The following is a 9,896-nucleotide window of genomic DNA, read 5'->3' on the forward strand; positions in this document are numbered from 1 at the left end:
TTTTCTGCCCAATCAGTCATGAAACTTACAAAGGAAGATTACAGATGGGTGCAGTCCTAACCTGTACACAAGTTAACTTAGGAACATTTAAGCAGACCTGTAAGTTAACTTTATCCCTAGCAGACCAGACCTCATGTCTGCTTTTTTAGGACTGCTGCAGACCAGTCCTGAGGACAAGTTTGAAAGAGCAGACCTATTCCTAGGACAGGTCAGCTAGACCAGACCAGACCTGCGGACAGGTCAGCTTGACCAGACCAGACCTGTGGACAGGTCAGCTTGACCAGACCAGACATGTGGACAGGTCAGCTAGACCAGACCAGACCTGTGGACAGGTCAGCTAGACCAGACCAGACCTGCGGACAGGTCAGCTTGACCAGACCAGACCTGTGGACAGGTCAGCTTGACCAGACCAGACATGTGGACAGGTCTGCTTGACCAGACCAGACCTGTGGACAGGTCTGCTTGACCGGATCAGACCAGACTTCTGGGCAGGTCTGCTTGACCAGACCAGACCTGTGGACAGGTCTGCTTGACCAGACCAGACCAGACCTCTGGACAAGTTTGCTATTTAACAGATTTTATTGATGGCATTGTTGATATTTGTTTGCACATAAAAAAAGACAAAGATCGTATGATTTTCACTGATCGGAAGTCGATACTCATATGACATTCATCAATCAAAGCAGTCTTGTTTACAAGTTAACTTTGGATCATGTTAACTTTATCTTGGAGGAGCAGACCAGACCAAAGTTAACTTGGGATCAAGTTAACTTTGTCTTAGAGGAGCAGACCAGACCAAAGTTAACTTTGGATCAAGTTAACTTTATCATGGACCAAACCAAAGTTAACTTTTATAAGAACAGGTCTGGTTTTACTTTTGATAGCAGACCTGGTCATAAGTTAACTTGTGTGTAGGACTGCTTGTGGCAAAGTTAACTTCGTCCAAAGTTAACTTTAATACTGGCTATGGAACTGTCCTGAAGTTAACTTTTCGAGCAATCATTAAACAGTCCTAGGACAAAGTCTGCTTTTTAAGTTAACACAAATTATGTCCTAGGACCGGTCACAGCAGTCATAAAACCTGTCCTAAGTTAACATTTACCAGTCATTAAGTCTGCTTATTAAGTTAACTAGCTGTACAGGTTAGGACCGCACCCATCTGTATATGTCAGCGCCGCAAAAAAAAATCTGCTGGTCCTATAAAATATGTCAATTTCATCCTGAAATAAAATTAATAACATATTTTATCAAATTATAACTTTATTTATATTAGTTTTATTCCTCTGGTCTTCTGATTGTTCTAATTCAAAGTCATCTTCACTGTCTATTTCATCATCTGAGTCATTTCTCAGTTGAGGAAAATTCAAAACGGAAAGTCACTAAACAAATGGCAAAATCAAAAGCTCAAACACAACAAACGAATGGCCTTCATGTTCCTGACTAGGTACATGCATTTTTTTTATGTAATTCAGTGGTTGTCATTTGTTCCTGTGCTACATATTTGTTTTTCGTTGATTCATATTTTGTACATCAATAAGGCAGATACTTTTCTTTGTTTGAATTGCTTTACATAAGGTATGTCTTTTTAGGGCCTTTTTTAGCTGACTATGTTGTATGGGCTTTGCTCATTGTTGAAGGCCATACAGTGACCTATATTTGTTAATTTCTGTGTCATTTGGTGTGTGGAAGAGAGTAGTCTGATTAGCAATCATACCACATCATTTTACCATAGTGCTGTCCTGGTCAATACTTAAGTTATATAGTGTGCTAGTGACCTTATACGATATATATGGGGTCAGTAAATTTCATATGGGTGAGAAATATGGGATGATAACGAAACTTGAATCCACATATGGAATTTACTGATCCCATATATATCGTATTAGGTCACTAGCACACTATATAACCAATTTATTGTACCGACTATCGTAACATGTGGCATTTAGACTAGTGGCCTATAAAAGTGGTCAACTCTTCAATACCGTTAGTATTAAGAACCAACTTCCATTGGTCTATTATATATATATATACTACTTAAACAAATGCCAACAATAACAACTTGTTAGCTTTAAATGTGTTTTATGAATTTATTTCAATCGTTTATCATCAATTGCACGCGTCTTCTGTCGAAACCTTTAAGATTTTTCATCAACACTGTGTTGTTTTTATAAAGGGACGTTATACCACTACTAACCGTGTATTGAAATAAGCCCTGCCTATTAACCTAATATCATGGAATATACACAGTCTCAAAGCGGTTGCTTTTAACCAGTCATATTCCAAGTAATGTATAGGAGGTAAGATAATAGTATTTACTGGTTTATTTTATTAACCTTAAAAATGTGTGGATATATTTTTAGTCACCAAAGCCTTCTGTCTAATGGAACAAATGTTATAGCTTTTATTCGGAATATGGAAAAGTATATAACATTGATAGAAGAAAGGGAAGAGTTTGCTCCTGAAGGATTCTACAAAGAACTGGCTAGCAGATTTGCTGATATGTGTTTATTAGTTGAGTAAATTTGAGTTCTAAGTTATCATGACAAGTTAAAAAATAAAAAAAAAATACTCAATTCCAGTTTGGTCACTATCATCAGTCAGGGGTACTACTTGACTACTACTTGTACAAATTATCTTAATTTTTCACTTGCAGTGTGTTTTAGCTAATTTTGACAAAAATGAACCATTCTGGCTGCTGAAAGCGAATTATTATTTCACTATTTGCATTTCATTAATGACTGAGCAAAAACAATTGTATATCAGATTTTTACTTCACCTGGCCCAAAGGGCCAAGTGAGCTTTTCTCATCACTTGGCGTCCGTTGTCCGTAAACTTTTGCAAAAATCTTCTCGTATAAAACTATTGGGCCAAATTCAACTAAACTTGGCCACAATCATCATTAGGGTATATAGTTTAAAAAATGTGTCCGATGACACGGCTAACTAACCAAGATGGCCGCCATGGCTAAAAATAGAACATAGGGGTAAAATGTAGATTTTGGCTTATATCTCTGAAACCAAAGCATTTAGAGCAAATCTGACATGGGGTAAAATTGTATATCAGGTCATGATCCATCTGCCCTGAAATTTTCAGACAAATCGGACAACCCATTGAATGAGTAATTTTAAAGAAATTTTGCAGTTTTTGGTTTTTATCTTGAATATTATAAAAGATAGAGATAAACTGTAAACAGCAATAATGTTCGGCAAGCAAGATCTACAAATAAGTCAACATGACCAAAATTGTCAGTTGACCCCCTTAAGGAGTTATTGCCCTTTAGAGTCAATTTTTAACCATTTTTCTAAAATTTTAGTAATCTTTTTTAAAAATCTTCTCCTCTGAAACTACATAGACAAATTTAACCAAGCTTGGCAACCATCATCTTAAGGGTATGTCGTTTTCAAAATGTGTCCAATGACCACGTCCACGAACCAATATGGCAGACATGGCTAAAAATAGAACACTGTCATAATCCCCGAAGGAACAATCTTTTACGAATCATCTCGTCAAGGATTTATATAGTCTCTCTTTATCAAGCTATATTGAAATTACAAGTGGCTATGTAACACTGTTTACAATGGCAAACTTTATATATATATATTTAAACACTTTATATATATATATATTTAAAAACATTTTCATAACTCGTTCGATTTTTCCTTTGTACAAATGACAATACGCGTCATTTAATTTCGAAACTGCAGACAAAATACTAACGTAACAGACAAAACCTTAGCAAAGCCTGGACTTCAGTCCCCCTGGATATGCATGCAGTCCCGAGTACCATGATTATCAAGCAGTGAAGATGAAAATGACGAATCTGAATTCGAACCTTTTAACATTGACTTTCCTAAGATGGTTTACCTAAACATCGTAGTTTTTAAGCCCATATACTAAAAAAAAACATGTAAAAACAGTTATCCGTAAAGCATCAAATATTGTAAAGTACGTGCTTAAACTGTAAATGTATAAGGCATTCTAAAACGTTAGAAAAGGCTACTAGCTGACAACACAACACGCTGAAATTCACAATTCGGTTAGTTCTTGGGAGTGCTAGAAGAAAAACTAAATAAATAAAATACAATAAAGCTCACTGGATATTAGCGTAAACTATTACAAGAACTATTATTAGTACTTCAGCCTTTTGAAGATGTGTCACGAAGTTACTATAGGACTTGAACACAAACTTGAAGAGCTGTTTACCGCATACAATAACAAAATGTTTTCAACACTGATGTCCTCAATGACAAAACGACTATCCACATATAAATCTGATTGATTGATTGACTGATTGTTGGTTTTTTTCTGTCCAATCAGTCATGACACTTACAAAGGAAGATTATATGTCAGCGCCGCAAAAAAAAAAAATCTGCTGGTCCTATAAAATATGTCAATTTCATCCTGAAATAAAATTAATAACATATTTTATCAAATTATAACTTTATTTATATTAGTTTTATTCCTCTGGTCTTCTGATTGTTCTAATTCAAAGTCATCTTCACTGTCTATTTCATCATCTGAGTCATTTCTCAGTTGAGGAAAATTCAAAACGGAAAGTCACTAAACAAATGGCAAAATCAAAAGCTCAAACATATCAAACGAATGGCCTTCATGTTCCTGACTCGGTACATGCATTTTTTTTTTATGTAATTCAGTGGTTGTCATTTGCTCCTGTGCTACATATTTGTTTTTCGTTGATTCATATTTTGTACATCAATAAGGCAGATACTTTTCTTTGTTTGAATTGCTTTACATAAGGTATGTCTTTTTAGGGCCTTTTTTAGCTGACTATGTTGTATGGGCTTTGCTCATTGTTGAAGGCCATACAGTGACCTATATTTGTTAATTTCTGTGTCATTTGGTGTGTGGAAGAGAGTAGTCTGATTAGCAATCATACCACATCATTTTACCATAGTGCTGTCCTGGTCAATACTTAAGTTATATAGTGTGCTAGTGACCTTATACGATATATATGGGGTCAGTAAATTTCATATGGGTGAGAAATATGGGATGATAACGAAACTTGAATCCACATATGGAATTTACTGATCCCATATATATCGTATTAGGTCACTAGCACACTATATAACCAATGTATTGTACCGACTATCGTAACATGTGGCATTTAGACTAGTGGCCTATAAAAGTGGTCAACTCTTCAATACCGTTAGTATTAAGAACCAACTTCCATTGGTCTATTATATATATATATATACTACTTAAACAAATGCCAACAATAACAACTTGTTAGCTTTAAATGTGTTTTATGAATTTATTTCAATCGTTTATCATCAATTGCACGCGTCTTCTGTCGAAACCTTTAAGATTTTTTTCTCAACACTGTGTTGTTTTTATAAAGGGACGTTACACCACTACTAACCGGGTATTGAAATAAGCCCTGCCTACTAACCTAATATCATGGAATATACACAGTCTCAAAGCGGTTGCTTTTAACCAGTCATATTCCAAGTAATGTATAGGAGGTAAGATAATAGTATTTACTGGGTTTTTTTTATTAACCTTAAAAATGTGTGGATATATTTTTAGTCACCAAAGCCTTCTGTCTAATGGAACAAATGTTATAGCTTTTATTCGGAATATGGAAAAGTATATAACATTGATAGAAGAAAGGGAAGAGTTTGCTCCTGAAGGATTCTACAAAGAACTGGCTAGCAGATTTGCTGATATGTGTTTATTAGTTGAGTAAATTTGAGTTCTAAGTTATCATGACAAGTTAAAAAATAAAAAAAAAATACTCAATTCCAGTTTGGTCACTATCATCAGTCAGGGGTACTATTGACTACTACTTGTACAAATTATCTTAATTTTTCACTTGCAGTGTGTTTTAGCTAATTTTGACAAAAAATGAACCATTCTGGCTGCTGAAAGCGAATTATTATTTCACTATTTGCATTTCATTAATGACTGAGCAAAAACAATTGTATATCAGATTTTTACTTCACCTGGCCCAAAGGGCCAAGTGAGCTTTTCTCATCACTTGGCGTCCGTTGTCCGTAAACTTTTGCAAAAATCTTCTCGTATAAAACTATTGGGCCAAATTCAACTAAACTTGGCCACAATCATCATTAGGGTATATAGTTTAAAAAATGTGTCCGATGACACGGCTAACTAACCAAGATGGCCGCCATGGCTAAAAATAGAACATAGGGGTAAAATGTAGATTTTGGCTTATATCTCTGAAACCAAAGCATTTAGAGCAAATCTGACATGGGGTAAAATTGTATATCAGGTCATGATCCATCTGCCCTGAAATTTTCAGACAAATCGGACAACCCATTGAATGAGTAATTTTAAAGAAATTTTGCAGTTTTTGGTTTTTATCTTGAATATTATAAAAGATAGAGATAAACTGTAAACAGCAATAATGTTCGGCAAGCAAGATCTACAAATAAGTCAACATGACCAAAATTGTCAGTTGACCCCCTTAAGGAGTTATTGCCCTTTAGAGTCAATTTTTAACCATTTTTCTAAAATTTTAGTAATCTTTTTTAAAAATCTTCTCCTCTGAAACTACATAGACAAATTTAACCAAACTTGGCAACCATCATCTTAAGGGTATGTCGTTTTCAAAATGTGTCCAATGACCACGTCCACGAACCAATATGGCAGACATGGCTAAAAATAGAACACTGTCATAATCCCCGAAGGAACAATCTTTTACGAATCATCTCGTCAAGGATTTATATAGTCTCTCTTTATCAAGCTATATTGAAATTACAAGTGGCTATGTAACACTGTTTACAATGGCAAACTTTATATATATATATTTAAACACTTTATATATATATATATATTTAAAAACATTTTCATAACTTGTTCGATTTTTCCTTTGTACAAATGACAATACGCGTCATTTAATTTCGAAACTGCAGACAAAATACTAACGTAACAGACAAAACCTTAGCAAAGCCTGGACTTCAGTCCCCCTGGATATGCATGCAGTCCCGAGTACCATGATTATCAAGCAGTGAAGATGAAAATGACGAATCTGAATTCGAACCTTTTAACATTGACTTTCCTAAGATGGTTTACCTAAACATCGTAGTTTTTAAGCCCATATACTAAAAAAAAAACATGTAAAAACAGTTATCCGTAAAGCATCAAATATTGTAAAGTACGTGCTTAAACTGTAAATGTATAAGGCATTCTAAAACGTTAGAAAAGGCTACTAGCTGACAACACAACACGCTGAAATTCACAATTCGGTTAGTTCTTGGGAGTGCTAGAAGAAAAACTAAATAAATAAAATACAATAAAGCTCACTGGATATTAGCGTAAACTATTACAAGAACTATTATTAGTACTTCAGCCTTTTGAAGATGTGTCACGAAGTTACTATAGGACTTGAACACAAACTTGAAGAGCTGTTTACCGCATACAATAACAAAATGTTTTCAACACTGATTTCCTCAATGACAAAACGACTATCCACATATAAATCTGATTGATTGATTGACTGATTGTTGGTTTTTTTCTGTCCAATCAGTCATGACACTTACAAAGGAAGATTATATGTCAGCGCCGCAAAAAAAAAAATCTGCTGGTCCTATAAAATATGTCAATTTCATCCTGAAATAAAATTAATAACATATTTTATCAAATTATAACTTTATTTATATTAGTTTTATTCCTCTGGTCTTCTGATTGTTCTAATTCAAAGTCATCTTCACTGTCTATTTCATCATCTGAGTCATTTCTCAGTTGAGGAAAATTCAAAACGGAAAGTCACTAAACAAATGGCAAAATCAAAAGCTCAAACATATCAAACGAATGGCCTTCATGTTCCTGACTCGGTACATGCATTTTTTTTTTTATGTAATTCAGTGGTTGTCATTTGCTCCTGTGCTACATATTTGTTTTTCGTTGATTCATATTTTGTACATCAATAAGGCAGATACTTTTCTTTGTTTGAATTGCTTTACATAAGGTATGTCTTTTTAGGGCCTTTTTTAGCTGACTATGTTGTATGGGCTTTGCTCATTGTTGAAGGCCATACAGTGACCTATATTTGTTAATTTCTGTGTCATTTGGTGTGTGGAAGAGAGTAGTCTGATTAGCAATCATACCACATCATTTTACCATAGTGCTGTCCTGGTCAATACTTAAGTTATATAGTGTGCTAGTGACCTTATACGATATATATGGGGTCAGTAAATTTCATATGGGTGAGAAATATGGGATGATAACGAAACTTGAATCCACATATGGAATTTACTGATCCCATATATATCGTATTAGGTCACTAGCACACTATATAACCAATTTATTGTACCGACTATCGTAACATGTGGCATTTAGACTAGTGGCCTATAAAAGTGGTCAACTCTTCAATACCGTTAGTATTAAGAACCAACTTCCATTGGTCTATTATATATATATATACTATTTAAACAAATGCCAACAATAACAACTTGTTAGCTTTAAATGTGTTTTATGAATTTATTTCAATCGTTTATCATCAATTGCACGCGTCTTCTGTCGAAACCTTTAAGATTTTTTTCTCAACACTGTGTTGTTTTTATAAAGGGACGTTACACCACTACTAACCGGGTATTGAAATAAGCCCTGCCTACTAACCTAATATCATGGAATATACACAGTCTCAAAGCGGTTGCTTTTAACCAGTCATATTCCAAGTAATGTATAGGAGGTAAGATAATAGTATTTACTGGTTTTTTTTTATTAACCTTAAAAATGTGTGGATATATTTTTAGTCACCAAAGCCTTCTGTCTAATGGAACAAATGTTATAGCTTTTATTCGGAATATGGAAAAGTATATAACATTGATAGAAGAAAGGGAAGAGTTTGCTCCTGAAGGATTCTACAAAGAACTTGCTAGCAGATTTGCTGATATGTGTTTATTAATTGAGTAAATTTGAGTTCTAAGTTACCATGATAACTTTAAAAAATAAAAAAAAAAATACTCAATTCCAGTTTGGTCACTATCATCAGTCAGGGTACACTTGACTACTACTTGTACAAATTATCTTTTTTTTTCACTTGCAGTGTGTTTTAGCTAATTTTGACAAAATTGAACCATTCTGGCTGCTGAAAGCGAATTATTATTTCACTATTTGCATTTCATTAATGACTGAGCAAAAACAATTGTATATCAGATTTTTAACTCACCTGGCCCAAAGGGCCAAGTGAGCTTTTCTCATCACTTGGCGTCCGTTGTCCGTAAACTTTTGCAAAAATCTTCTCGTATGAAACTATTGGGCCAAATTCAACTAAACTTGGCCACAATCATCATTAGGGTATATAGTTTAAAAAATGTGTCCGATGACACGGCTTACCAACCAAGATGGCCGCCATGGCTAAAAATAGAACATAGGGGTAAAATGTAGATTTTGGCTTATATCTCTGAAACCAAAGCATTAAGAGCAAATCTGACATGGGGTAAAATTGTGTATCAGGTCATGATCTATCTGCCTTGAAATTTTCAGACAAATCGGACAACCCGGTGTTGGGTTGCTGCCATTGAATGAGTAATTTTAAAGAAATTTTGCAGTTTTTGGTTTTTATCTTGAATATTATAAAAGATAGAGATAAACTGTAAACAGCAATAATGTTCAACAAGCAAGATCTACAAATAAGTCAACATGACCAAAATTGTCAGTTGACCCCCTTAAGGAGTTATTGCCCTTTAGAGTCAATTTTTAACCATTTTTCTAAAATTTTAGTAATCTTTTTTAAAAATCTTCTCCTCTGAAACTAAAAAGACAAATTTAACCAAACTTGGCAACCATCATCTTAAGGGTATGTCGTTTTCAAAATGTGTCCAATGACGACGTCCACGAACCAATATGGCAGACATGGCTAAAAATAGAACACTGTCATAATCCCCGAAGGGACAATCTTTTACGAATCATCT

Source organism: Mytilus californianus, unplaced genomic scaffold (genome assembly GCF_021869535.1).
Source record: "Mytilus californianus isolate M0D057914Y unplaced genomic scaffold, xbMytCali1.0.p SCAF_66, whole genome shotgun sequence".
In the NCBI taxonomy this organism is placed as follows: Eukaryota; Metazoa; Mollusca; class Bivalvia; order Mytilida; family Mytilidae; genus Mytilus; species Mytilus californianus.